The sequence below is a fragment of the Podarcis liolepis genome (genome assembly GCF_965112155.1).
Source record: "Podarcis liolepis genome assembly, chromosome: 8".
NCBI lineage: Eukaryota > Metazoa > Chordata > Lepidosauria > Squamata > Lacertidae > Podarcis > Podarcis liolepis.
The window spans coordinates 7,113,974-7,128,877 of NC_139560.1; positions in this window are offsets into that span (position 1 = coordinate 7,113,974).

The window sequence follows — 14,904 nt, forward strand, 5'->3', positions numbered from 1 at the left end:
GGCCAGACTATATTTTGAAAAATAAATAAATGAATGAATTCCTATGCCCCACAAATAACCCAGAGATGCATTTTAAATAAAAGAACATATTCTACTCATGTAAAAACATGGTGATTCCCAGACCGTCTGTAGGCCGGATTGAGAAGGTGATCGGGCCAGATCTGGCCCCTCGGCCTTATGTTGCTGAAGTGAAGGACATGAGGCAGGAGTTGGTAATGCAGGTGAGCTGTGCATAAGCAAGCTGCCAGCTAGCTCTGCTGAGGCTCTTTTTATTAGCACAATATGCAAAACCAGTCAGATACATTTTGGACTCTGACTTTTACATCTTCCAATCACGAGATCATGGGGTGGTGCAAAGTTTCCACCGTGTCATTTCCCCCTTGAACGATGTATAGCGAAGGAGGCAAAGGTCACAGACAGGGCACGGCAGACCACTAAGAGAGCAAAGGTTAGATAGAGGGCATGATGTTCAGACAGCTGTGGCTTGTCTGTGGGTGGAAGTGTGCTCCACATCTAGCGGGTGGAAGTGTGCGCTACACCCAGCAATCATTCCTTCAGTTGCCTACCCCTGGATAAGACTATCAGTTGCTACTAGTCATGATTGTTATGCTTTGCATCCACAGTTGGAGAAAGCAGTGCTGGGAATGCCAGTTGATGGAAACCACAGGAGATAAGAATGCTCTTATGCTCAGATGCCAGTTTATGGCTGGCCACTGTGGGAGAGAGATGCTGAACTAGATGCGCCAATGGACTGATCCAGCGGGTGGTTCTTATGCTCTTAACACATCACTTGTGAGTATTCGGGGGCAAGAAATTCTATGCAATGCGGCATAGCTTTATTTTATTTTTGCATTACACCAAACATTTTATCAATACAAAACTCAATTTCAGTGTCAAGCTGAATGGCTTTTGAAAAATGGACACATGGAACTTTTCTGAAGGATAGCCACTCCTTGTTTCTGGGGAGGGGGGGAATAGATCTGGAAGGGAGAGATAGTGAATTATGGAGCTGGGGACTCAAAGTCTTTATTTGATTCTATGGGAAATGGATGCATTATATATGCATTGCACAGGTACTGGAGATTTTATGTTGTGTTAGGTTTGTCCATTATTTTCTTTCATCAACACTCAATAAAAACAGGCACTGAACCAGTGTAGCATAGCATGAGTATGAGATGGAAGTTCTCATTTAAAATCACAGCTTTAATACGCTATTATAATGTGTGAGAAATAATACTTAACAAGCTTGTTGTGAGATTAGAGAATAAATATGTGCAAAGCACTTTATGCAGTTCGGGGGAAGCATCATATATATATATTAAGCCTTAAAGCCAGTGTAGGTAGAAATTGCCGTGTTGGACTTAAAGGTTCTCACAGACTTCTGCTTTCCCAACCGCTTTCCCGTGGGGGGGGGGGACCTGCTATTTACTGCAGAATCAGAGCAAATGCCAATTGGACTTTCCATGGATTGATGTCTGCTTCAATTCAGAAGAACAAGTTTTCCTGGGGAAAGAGGTGGGTCAAATGGACAACTGCTTTCTAGGCATGGGGCAAGTCAAGCGTGGACAAGTCCTTAGACTGGGGAGAACTGGATTCAAATCTCCACTTGGCCATGAAGGCTAGGGGTGGGGAACTCCACCGAGGAGCAAAAAGTCATAATAGATAAAATTAAATCCATGGTACATTTTGGAAAGTGGTTTGTCTATCTGCCTGCCTGCCAGCTTACCTGCCTATCTGCCTGTCTGTTGCACAAAGCATAGTATCCGTAGCATCTTGTATACCTCCTTCCGGCAACTCCTGCAGCCAAACTGGTGCCCAGTGCATTGCTCTGCTTTCCTTTGGACCATATGATGGAGGTAGAGAGGGGAGGTCTTGTCACCTGGCCAGCCCAGGACCTCCATACACACTGTCCATGTTAGGACCCAGGGGAGGTCACTTTGATGCTGCAAATGCAGCAGTTTGGCTTCACCACTGGAGGCACGTTCCATTAAGTATCCTTGGGCAATTGATACTGTTCCACCGACTTCTCTTTTTCACGGAAAATCCTCCCTTTCTTCATCTGAGCAGCCAGCTGGCTACAAAGGAAAGTACTTAACGCTGCAACCTCCCACTTGTCCCCGAAAATATAACCTAGTTGTTTTTAAAGGCTTTCTTTTTGTATCCAACAATAGGAGACCATGCTCCTCAGATTCACTCAAGCACCTGTCCTTTTTATAACATCCTGTGTGTTTACAAGCTGTCTCCAACATTAGAAAATTGACTGTTCTATGGCCAAGCTGTTCCTAGAATGGTGTGTTTATTAAATCATATTGGAGTCTGAGTCTCCTCCACACCACACTGCAACGCCAATTGCAGAATCAGCTTTATAGACAGTGGAGCTGCAGCAGGCATAGGCAACCTCAGCTCTCCAGATGTTTTGGGACGACAATTCCCTTCATCCCTGACCACTGGCCCTGTTAGCTAGGGATCATGGGAGTTGTAGTCCCAAAACATCTGGAGGGCCGAGGCTGCCTATGCCTGGTCTGCAGTCTAGCCAAGATAATAATTATACTATTCAACTACTGCAGCAATTATTATTATTATTATTATTATTATTATTATTATTATTAATCACCCTTCAACCAAAGATCACAGGGTGGTTCACAACGTAAAATTGCAAAAGAAGAACACAAAATACGTTGTTGTTGTTGCTGTTGTTGTTTAGTCATTTAGTCCTGTCCGACTCTTCATGACCCCATGGACCAGAGCATGCCAGGCACTTCTGTCTTCCACTGCCTCCCGCAGTTTGATCAAACTCATGCTGGTAGCTTCAAGAACACTTTCCCACCATCTCGTCCTCTGTCGTCCCCTTCTCCTTGTGCCCTCCATCTTTCCCAACATCAGGGTCTTTTCCAGGGAGTCTTCTCTTCTCATGAGGTGGCCAAAGTCTTGGAGCCTCAGCTTCAGGATCTGTCCTTCCAGTGAGAACTCAGGGCTGATTTCCTTCAGAATGGAGAGGTTTGATCTTCTTGCAGTCCATGGGACTCTCAAGAGTCTCCTCCAGCACCATAATTCAAAAGCATCAATACTTCGGCGATCAGCCTTCTTTATGGTCCAGCTTTCACTACTGGGAAAACCATAGCTTTTACTATACGTACCTTTGTTGGCAAAGTGATGTCTCTACTTTTAAAGATGCTGTCTAACCCCAAACATCTTTTGCATCTTGATCCCAAATCAGAGGGGATGCATAGTGGTGGAGCATCTGCCTGGCTTGCTGAACATTTAATCCAAGGTTAAATCCCCGGGATTTTCAGATGTGGCTGGGAGAGATCACCCTGTCTGAAGCCCTGGAGAGCCACAGTCAGTCGGTGTAGTGAAAACTGAGCCAGGTGGATGAACGGCCGCTTCCACTGATTTCATGTGGACAGTTTCCAAGTAAGCAGAGAACTCTGGCCTTATGAGAAAATTAAGCATGCCTTGGACAGCAGTCACATACAATTAAATTATGCAGTAATGCTAATGCTATAACACTGCTGCTGCTATTAATAATAACAGAGATGACTAGGCCGTTGTAGTCCATTCTCTACTAACTTGCAGACTGGATTATTCCAATGCTCTCTATGTGGGGCAGCCCTTGAATACTACTCAGAAACTTCACTTAGTCCAAATTACGACAGGGGTTCTATTTACACATCATACAACCAGTTTTAAAAGAGTTGCATTCATTGCCAGTTTGTTACCGGGTCCAATTCAAAGTGCTCACAATTCCAGGGTCCAAATGACTCAGGGTCCAAATATCTGAAAGACCACCACCTTCACTCCTGGGTGCTGAGATTGGCAGAGCCAACTACCCTTTAGTAGTTCCTTTTGTATGGAAAGAATCATTCTGCACAGAAACATGTTTGTACCTTTAAGAACAGTTTCTGTAAGCTCTGGGCTGATTGGGTGCAGCTGGCCATGACTACAAGAGGAGAAAAGCTGCAGTCTGAACTCTGCCTGCAGGAAAAACACCCACAAGCTTTGCTGTTTGTTGTTTTGAAATAAAACCTTTATTTAATTTGGTTTTACACCTGTCTCATGGAGCCACAGTCTCTGTCATCTGCCACCAGTGGAAAATCCCCCTCTAACACCTTTGTCCCCAGAGGCTCATGGTGTTGCAGGAAAATCAGCCCTATCACACCAGTGGACAAAGAAACACATGAGACGGAGGTGAAAAAGAAGTCCAAAGTTTATTTCTGCACAGAAGTTTGATCCCTTGGGATTGCTCCACAAAGACTGGACCCAGAACATTAGATCACACACGTTTTCATATAGATTGCATACGTTCCAATACATTTCAAATCCTTACATCCAATCAGAATGTTTAGTTCCCCTCTTCCCATTTCCTTATAAGGCACATAAGTGTAGACAATGCTACCACCTTATGGTTGGTCTGATTTTACTGCTTCCTTGTGTGTGTGTGCTTCCTTATGATTGGTTAGTTTGCTGTAATGCTGAGCATGCTCAGAATGCCCAAACCTTATTTGGCGTGATTCCCTGTAATTCATTTCATCAGTGGGTGGGTGGGTGGGTGGCCTGGGAGAGGGCCTTCTCTGTGATGGCCCCTGAGCTGTTGGACTCTCTCCCCACAGAGATACGTCTGGCACTTTCATTATTCCAAAGAATGCTGATGATGCACCTCTTTACCCTGACTTTTGACACCTGAGGTGTATGTTTTTAGGACCCGCCTCACTTTTTATGATTGTAAGTTGTTTCAAATTGTTTTTATATTGCGCTGTAGCCTGCCCCAGGACCTTAGAGAGCCAGTGTGGTGTAGTGGTTAAGAGCGGTAGACTCGTAATCTGGTGAACCAGGTTCGATTCCCCGCTCCTCCACATGCAGCTGCTGGGTGACCTTGAGCCAGTCACATTTCTCTGAAGTCTCTCAGCCCCACTCACCTCACAGAGTGTTTGTTGTGGGGGAGGAAGGGAAAGGAGAATGTTAGCCACTTTGAGACTCCTTTGGGTAGTGATAAAATGGGATATCAAATCCAAACTCCTCCTCCTCCCTCTCCTCTTCTTCTTCTTTGGATGAAGGACAGGAAACAAACAAACAAAATGATCTGAAACAGAAGGGTTTGAGTTCTCCTTTACAACTGTAGTGGTGTTTCAAGACAGGGTTATTGGCAAGCTTACCTCGTGTTTGTGTGTGTGTGTGGTTCTTTGACAAAACAACAAGTGCTGACACTTGCAGTTCCTTTCACAAGAGTGTAGTTCAGGAGAGCTGAGTGAGGACCTCTATGGCTCAAATCTTTTCCCTTTGGCAGATTTACTGGGTTTAAGGAAGGCCACTGTTTTCTCAGGCTAAACTCCACCTATCATTACAGTGATAGTAATACTGGGCTACTTTATAGGGCTGTGGCCAAAACTGCTGAGAGAGTGCAAAATACATCTTTCTAAGTTGCAAGGTCTACATTGCTTTGCTACTCTTGCTTCATCATCCTCAGATATTCTATTATTATTATTATTATTATTATTATTATTATTATTATTATTACAATAGTGCTTTATAAGGAATGAGAAGGCACAGGTCCCTGCCCCAATGGGCATACAATTGAGACACCAGAGAAATAACAGAGAAAGGGAAAGGAGAAGCAGCAGCAGTAAACAGGGGAAGAATATGGAATTATTTTTGTTACATGCAGTTAAACTTAGTTAGAGAAAGGTATCAGGTCTATGGGTAGTGAAATCTGAACGAGGAGGAATAATTAACTACATGGTGTTCTTTAGCACCTAAATTTATTTCTCTCTCTCTTCCAAATGGGCTCAATGTACTGTGTCAAAGTACCCACCCAACAACAGAATGCACACATTTCCACTTCCCACCTTAACACAGAAGTCTTAATTTTTATTTGGCCAGCTGAATTTTCTGGTGAATGTGGAGAGAGCAGTCATGCAAAGTTTGCACACGATGTATTATTACGCACACAGAATGTAGAACTGTGTGCCTCTGGAACAGCTCCCCGTCTCCTTACACACTTTTCAATTACACAGTCATGTCTTTCAACCTCTTACATGCTGCCTCTCATGGAGACCTTTGGCTCAAAAGCGGAGGAGTGATGTCACCCTTGCCTGCCACAATCCGGTTCTGCAGTATTTTTTTTAATGAAGAAGGAATTTAAAAATAGAACAGGAGAGACAATTCAAGCTAGACCAGATGCTCAATTTGCTGCCACCTAGAGTGTTTTAACAGTAGCATGTTCCATCGATAAAAGCATGAGAAAGGGGCTTCCGAAGTGGACTGGAGACCCTGCAGTTTCGATCAGGAAGAAACGCTTCTTCAGTTTTGGTCTTGTGTCTGTGTGCTTTTGCAAAAAGCTTGGGGAACATCAGCTGCTACCTCTTTATTTGAATCTCTGAGCTGATTAACGCTTGGTGACAGCAATGTCAAATTGTGCTTGTTGTGCTTGTTTATTTATTTATTTCATGAAATTTGTATATCACTTGATTGTATATATATTAAAAAAAGCCCTTGAAGTGGTTTACAAAAAGAACCCCCCCAATACAATTATGAGTAAAGACAATCAAAGCATTCAGAAAACTGAAGCCACCAATAAACTAAAAACACATCAGCAGTCAACAGTAAATGTTTGTTTTGATTTGAATCTGTTGTTGTTTAGTTGTGTCCGACTCTTCGTGACCCCATGGACTAGAGCAGGCCAGGCACTCCTGTCTTCCACTGCCTCCCGCAGTTTGGTCAAACTCATGCTGGTAGCTTCGAGAACACTGTCCCACCATTTCGTCCTCTGTCGTCCCCTTCTCCTTGTGCCCTCCATCTTTCCCAACATCAGGGTCTTTTCCAGGGAGTGTTCTCTTCTCATGAGGTGGCCAAAGTCTTGGAGCCTCAGCTTCAGGATCTGTCCTTCCAGTGAGCACTCAGGGCTGATTTCCTTAAGAATGGATAGGTTTTATCTTCTTGCAGTCCATGGGACTCTCAAGAGTCTCCTCCAGCACCATAATTCAAAAGCATCAATTCTTCGGCGACCAGCCTTCTTTATGGTCCAGCTTTCACTTCCATACATCACTACTGGGAAAACCATAGCTTTAACTATACGGACCTATGTTGGCAAGGTGATGTCTCTGCTTTTTAAGATGCTGTCTAGGTTTGTCATTGCTTTCCTCCCAAGGAGCAGGCGTCTTTTAATTTTGTGACTGCTGTCACCATCTGCAGTGATCATGGAGCCCAAGAAAGTAAAATCTCTCACTTCCTCCATTTCTTCTCCTTCTATTTGAATCTATTGTAGATCAAACACAGGAATTTCTATTATACCCACCACATAAAAAATAGCATTACTTTTCCATGTACAGGTTCCACTGGTCTTTATTTTGTGGGAATCAGAGTGGATTAAAGTGCTCTGTCACCCTAGCACTAAAAAAAATCAATTTTTGGGAAAAAAAAGCAGCAGAACTTTGTGGTTAGGAAATAGATGAGGAAATGCTCTGTAAAGTATGGGATGAACAAATTATTAATGGGGAGAGGTATAAGCACTCCACAAACAAATCAGGATGAATAATAGAATCACAGAATTGTAGAGTTGAAAAGGACCCCAAGAGAAATCTATTCCAATATCCTGCAATACAGGAATGCAGGGATGCTCAATGTCATATCAATGCCCCACAAACAGATCAGATTTAATGCTCAGTAAAGACTGGGCATAGTTTAACTTCTGTTCTGATTTGTGCAAGCAGATCAGAACGAATGCTGAATAAACATGTCCTTTGGAGGCACTTGAAATTAGTTCACACACTCATGTCAAGTCATCAATTGTTGCATAAACTGAGTGATGCGCAAGCATGTGTGAATTAGCCTACAGAATGCAGGTATTCCTTCCTCACCCCTTTAACACAGAATTTTTAAAATATTTATTTGCCCGGTGAGAATACAACTGGTGTGATTAATTTGTTGGTGAACATGGAGAGAGCAGTCATGCAAAATTTGCATGGAATGTGTTACACACACAAGTCTGTGCAGTGTAGTGGTTAGAGCGCTGGAGACTAGGGTTCAAAACTACACAGAATCATGAAGCTCTCTGGGTGACTATGGACCAGCCACTACCTCTCAGCATCACCAACCTGACAGGATTTTTGTGGAGATGCAATTTGGGGGTGGGGTACCACGTACACCATCTTGATCTCCTTGGAGAAGAGGTAGGATATAGATGCAACGATGAATATGGTGATGATGATGATAATCAGACACCTATTAAGAAAGATCCCCTCCTAGTGGACTTTCCATATGCTTATAATTTAAGTTTCTGTGCCTGTTTCCTGCTTTATACATCCAGACATAATAGGAGCTTTTGTGAAGTTTGCCAGCAAGGCATGAAAGCAACATCCATTTCTGATTATTTTCTAACTGGCAATTGATGTTACAGATGAACGGAGGAAGATCCCCAGTATTTTAAGACCCAAAGGTTGCATGGGATCATTATGCACAATGCTAGCTGCTGGTGCAATTAATGTGCATTGCTGGTGCACAAATCCAGGTGGAAATGACTTAAAATGGACCCCTGACCATTAGGTCCACTTGTGGCTGACTCTGGGGTTGCGGCACTCATCTCGCTTTATTGGCTGAAGGAGCGGGTGTACAGCTTCCGGGTCATGTGGCCAGCATGACTAAGCCACTTCTGGCGAACCAGAGCAGCGCACGGAAATGCCGTTCACCTTCCCGCTGGTGTGGTACCTATTTATCTACTTGCACTTTGATGTGCTTTTGAACTGCTAGGTTGGCAGGAGCTGGGACCGAGCAACGGGAGCTCACCCTGTTGCGGGGATTCAAACCGCCGACCTTCTAATTGGCAAGTCCTAGGCTCTGTGGTTTAACCCACAGCGCCACCCATGTCCCATCAGGAAATGACTTATGGGGTCTTTATTTCTCCCCCCACCCACAATGCATTTTCTTCACTGGTTCACTGTTTGTTTAAACCAGCCCTTCCTCTTACTCCAGGGAGCTAAAGGGCAATGCATCCTGTATAATGATAGGAGGTTAGCAGAGCAGAGAAATGTGTTTGTCTCTGAACTTTGCATTGCCTTTGGAAAGGAGGAAAGTGGGTCTGGGAGGCTTCCAGAGCAGGGGTGGGGAACTTCAGGTGCTGTTGCCCAATGGGTTCCTCCAAACCTCTCTATCTGGTGCTTGTGACTCTTCTCAGGTCACAAACTCTTCTCAGCCACATCCTTCAGCATCCCTGCTCTGCACCTTTGCTGTTTCTGCCCGGCTAGAATGTGTCCTTGAACTCTGATAGTGCCTCTTGTTTGCTGGATGGAGGATATAACGTGGATATAGAAAAACTTCCTGACAATAAGAGCTGTTCGATGGTGGAACAGTCTCCCTTGGAAGGCTGTGGACTCTCCATCCTTGGAGATTTTTAAGCAGAGGTTGGATGGCCATCTGCCATGGATGCTTTAGCTGAGATTCCTGCAGGGGGTTGGACTGGATGACCATCGTGGTCCCTTCCAACTCTACAGATCTATGATTCTTTATAGACTACCATATGGATGTAACATTTGCATTTGTTGTTCTGCACTCTTCTAACTCTGTCTCTGCCCACCTGTGGCCCCTGGAAGCTTGCAGAGGAGGGGATGTGGCCCTTGGCTTGACTTCTTAGGGCCTCTGGGGTGGTCCTCTAATCCAAAATGACAGAGAACAGAGCAGATAGGAGGATTGCTACTGGTATACTGGCCTGCCCGGGCCAAGAACTCTAGAGGCTCACGCCATCAGTCTTAGGCTTCACCAATTACACTGATCAATTGATCAATGCATTTTGCTCCAGAGAAAGCTGCGCGGAGAGCTTTGTAATCCGAAAGAGCAAGGAAAGGGGGAGAGATGTCAGATTTCTGTGTCTTTCTCCCTGCAAAGGAGGAGGCAATCTTTCCCCTTTTCCTTTTGGAAGTGAACACACTGTGCCAGTATCGTATTATTGCGTGATGATGATCCTCCTTCCTCCTAGGGATGATTTGCAGGACGTGTCTGCTCCTGGCATTCAGCACCCACTCCCAGCAGAAAAGAAAAGAAAATCTGATGTTGGGGGAAGGTAATATTTCAGGGGGACATTTTCATGCGAGGCTGCTGCCAGCAGGTTGAGTTCCTGGCCTGAGTTCTATTTTTAGCTCTGCTCCTTCTTTGCTATTGATCCCAGTCACCCTTTGTTAATTAGATACACACACAACACACGCAGCATTTGCAACTCATTTATCAATTCTCTTCAGCACCTCCATCCCTGGAGATGTAATTTGGAGCCCTCCTTAAGACAGGCTATTGATCTGCACTGCAACTCTGCTCTGTGTTGCAATCTATTTATAGAAAGGCTCTTTGAACCCCCCCCCTTGACTGCCCCCCTGCACTCTCTGCTTTTCTATGGGGGAATCAGAAGTAGCTGACATAAATCAGATTTTGATGGAAGGACAGAGATGCTTGAGGCATAGATGGGTGGAGCATGGAGCCTCATTCTTAGGATGAGGCTGAACAAGATCCTGAAGGAAGCTGGGTGTGAGCAACAGTGGTCAGTTAGAGCAGAAGACTTACAGGAATGCAGGAATACCAAATCAGACCAATGGTCCTTGTAGTACAATATTCTCTGCACTAGCCTTTTCCAACTCATTACCCTTCAGATGTTCTGGACTATGACTCTGATAACCCCTGACCATCAGCAATGCTGGCTGGGGGGTGATGGTAGTTGTATTCCAAAGCACAATGTGTAGGACCCCAGTTTCAATCCCTGCATCTCTTGTCTGAGAAAACAATACAACAACAACAACAACAACAACAACAACAACAACAACAACAACAACAACAACAACAAATTTATACCCCATCCATCTGGCTGGGCTTCCCCAGCCATTCTGGGCAGCTTCCAACAAAATATTAAAATACCGTAATACATCAAACATTAAAAGCTTCCCTAAATAGGGCTGCCTTTAGATGTCTTCTGAAAGTCTGGTAGTTGTTGTTCTCTTTGACATCTGGTGGGAGGGTGTTCCACAGAGTGGGCGCCACTACCGAGAAGGCCCTCTGCCTGGTTCCCTGTGACTTGGCTTCTTGCAGTGAGGGAACTGCCAGAAGGCCCTCAGCGATAGACCTCAGTGTCCGAGCAGAACGATGGAGGTGGAGACGCTCCTTCAGATATACTGGACCAAGGCCATTTAGGGCTTTAAACGCCAGCACCAACACTTTGAATTTTGCTTGGAAACATACTTGGCTAGGTTGGACCAATGGTGTGAGCTGATACAAGCAAGGAGTGGGGAAACTCTGGTTCTAAGATGCTGCTAGACTACAACTTCCACCAACCCTGACCATTGACCATGTTGGCTGGAGCTTATGGGAAACCAGCTACACATGGAAGGTCCTCCATTCTTGTTATAAGGCAACTTCACAGGTTCATGAGTTGCTCAGGAGGAGTGGGAAACCACTGAGGCCAGCTAGCTCCCAGCAGCTCCTGCTCCACACCTTTGTATAGCTTGAAGCAGTGCAGTCTGGGAAAACCATCCAAGAGTCATGTGAAACCTTAGAAACAAGGGGAAGCTGCCTTATACCAAGTCAACCCATCGGTCTATCTAGCTCACTATTCTCTACAATCTCTGACAATGAGTTTCACTATTCTCTACAATCTCTGACAATGAGTTTCACAGTGACTTTTCTCAATTGTATCTGGAGATGCAACACATCTGGTCCACCACAAGCTATTGCCCCACTCCACAATACCTTAAAGACTGGTATTGTGGTCTAAGCTTTCATAGTCTAGAGCCTACTTGTTCAGATGCATAAAAATCAGGAGGGGGGAAAATCCACCAGAAAAGAAAAGAAAAGAAAAGAAAAGAAAAGAAAAGAAAAGAAAAGAAAAGAAAAGAAAAGAGAAAAGAAAAGTGGTCCAGGAATGTCAACCAATTGTGCTGACTTTATAAACTGGCCCTTCCTGGCTGCAATTAAAAGGCTACTGTATAAATTATAAGCCTGGAAACAATAATGACCTCTGAGCTTCTAAAAATGCTCCTGAGCTGAAGACACGGCAGTTCTCTCCTATGGGATTTGCCTCTCCAGCAGCTTGCTGCAGAAATCTGATGATGAATGGAGGCTCTGTTCTCAGCAAAGCAATCACCTGCTGAATACACCTGTAACTTCCCAATGGCTGTTGCTCCTCTCTCTAACTCTCCCTCAATGATGCCAGCAACACAAAGCGAGAGAAGTTCGCCCATGCACTATCGACACCCTAGAAAGACCCCTCTCCTCTAGGGCCCTGAATGTGGTCTACATCCCCCTTTCAGTCCATTATCAGTAGCTCTCTGTGTGATTTACCTCAATTTCCCAGGGCAACGTGCCTGCCTTGTTTCCAAACTGCCTTTATTTCTCAAAGAGAGAAATTGTGTAGAGGTACCTCCTCTAATACCCCAGGAAAATGTCTCCTACAATTAAGCAGAAGGGTGGGGGGCGGGCAGGAAGAGCCCCCTCAGTAGCATTTCGCCTTTGTGCCATTCCACAGCCTCTCAGCAGTGGGGTTACCAAACACATCTATTAAGTGGTGCAATAATTGCACAGCCACCTTGAAATTTCAGGCTCCGCATACATAAAAAGAGAAAATAGAGAGGCGGGGAACCTGCGCTCCATTATGTGCCAGGGAAAGCTAGGAAAGGAAAGCAAGATCACTGCTGAGCAGAGGAGGCTGGGGCAGGGGAGAGCTGCAAGTTGGAGGGTGCTCTCACCAAAGGGTCCTCCGCTGAGCCCCCTCCTATTGGCTTACATAGAGTGGCTTACATCACAGTGGCAAGTAATTGCCCTCTGATCAGCACCAAGTGTTCAGTCATCCTTTTAATTCCTTGGAATGCCCTCAGACTGCTGCTTTGCGTAAAGCCAAGAGTGCTGATTTTGCTGGTGGTTTTGCTGCTGTTGGGCCTCCACCAGTTGCCAAAGGATTATTGCCTGTTGTTGACCCCAAGCCCTGAAATGAGCCAGGACTCTGTGTTTGCCCAACCACCTGAGACCCGTTTCACTTCTACAGCAACAAAGGGCTTGTTTTGGAAGCCCGGATGATTCACTGTCCCTGCAGTCCTGCATGGGCCACTGATCTGAGCATGCTCCCTTGCAGACCTGGAGATGATGGGAACTGTAAACCAGTGTTTTTCAACCACTGTTCCGCGGCACACTAGTGTGCCGCGAGATGTTGCCTGGTGTGCCGCGAGATGTTGCCTGGAGGGAGGTGGGCGAGTCGGGCGGTGAGAGGCGGGGCGGCGGCGGCGAGGAGAGGCCGCCCAGCGTGGGGCTCTCGCCGTCTGCCTGCCTGGCTGCCTGCGAGCTCGGCGGGCAGCGCCTCCGTCCGCAGCACCCGCCTCGCGGCTCTCATTCTCTGCCCCTGCCAAAGCTCACCCAGCCAAGCCGCGCTCTCCTTGCTGCCTCGCTTTGCTGCCTCCTCCCCCCTCCCCCAAAGCTTGGAGGTTCCCCGGCACCGACCCGCAGGTTTGACCCCCTTCTCACACCTGTTCGCGCTCCTTGCACGGAATGGGGTGGATGGGGAGGAACGGGGCTCGCCGCTGCCTCCGCTCGCCCTCCCCCCCTCCGCCGGCGGTCCCGCGATTCTTGGCTTTTTGGCGGTTGGCACAGAAGGAAGGCAAGGGGGAGGGGAAAAAATGAAACTTACACTTTCGTGCGTCCCTCCCGGCGTGACGCTGCGCGCTGACGTCACGGGGCTGTAATGGTGGTGTGCCTCGAGATTTTTTTCATGAAACAAGTGTGCCTTTGCCCAAAAAAGGTTGGGAAACACTGCTGTAAACCGTAACGTCTGGGCGGCAGGTGTGGATAGCCATGTGGCTATGCCTATTCGAAACCAAGAGCCAATGTGGTTCAAGTCTGCCTGGAGGCCATCCTTTTGAACATGGGAGCCCAGCACACCAAAGCTCTCATCCGTGGAGGCTGGTTGTACAACTCACTGTTAAGAGGAAATAATTCCACATATGTAGCAACTTTGGTTTATAATTTGTCCCAAGACTGAGACTTGCACTGGTGTCAAGCAGTGAGCCTGTGTCCTTGTATTCTTTGTTCATTTTCACCTCTAAGCTGCAAGTTGCATCATCTGTGATTCAAAGGCACTGTAATCTCTGCATTAGCCTATGTTATATGGGCGTGTTATGTGGTTTATTATGTTTCTATGTGGTAAGCCACTCTGCAGCCTTTTGACAAAGGGCAGTGATTTATGGAATAATAATTATAATAAAAATGTGAACTTTGATTGCAAAATGTGGCTCTCATCTGCTTTCTAGCTTGCGTCATTTATACCCCACCCATTTTGTCTGGGTTTCCCCAGCCACTCTGGGCAGCTCCCAGCAGAATAGTAAAAACACGATAAAACATCAAAAATTAAAATCTTCCCTAAGCAGGGCTGCTTTCAGATGTCTTCTAAAAGTCAGATAGGTGTTTATCTTCTTGACATCTGGTGGGACGGCGTTCCACAGGGAGGGCGCCACTACTGAGAAGGCCCTCTGCCTGGTTCCCTGTAACTTCATTTCTCGCAGTGAGGGAACCAGCAGAAGACCCTCGGAGGGGAACCTCAGTGTCTGGGCTGAACGATTGGTGGTGGTGGTGGGGAAACGCTCCTTCAGGTATACTGGACCAAGGCTGTTTAGAGCAGGCATCCCTAAACTCAGCCCTCCAGATGTTTTGGGACTACAATTCCCATCGTCCCTGACTACTGGTCCTGTTAGCTAGGGATGATGGGAGTTGTAGTCCCAAAACATCTGGAGGGCCGAGTTTGGGGGTGCCTGGTTTAGAGCTTTAAAGGTGAGCACCAACACTTTGAATTGTGCAGTATGGGATGGGCTCAGTGGTACTTTTAGCAATGTGTGATATGCACATTATCTTTTCCTGGGCTCTGGTCCTTTTGCCTTTAACAACATGGGGACTGTC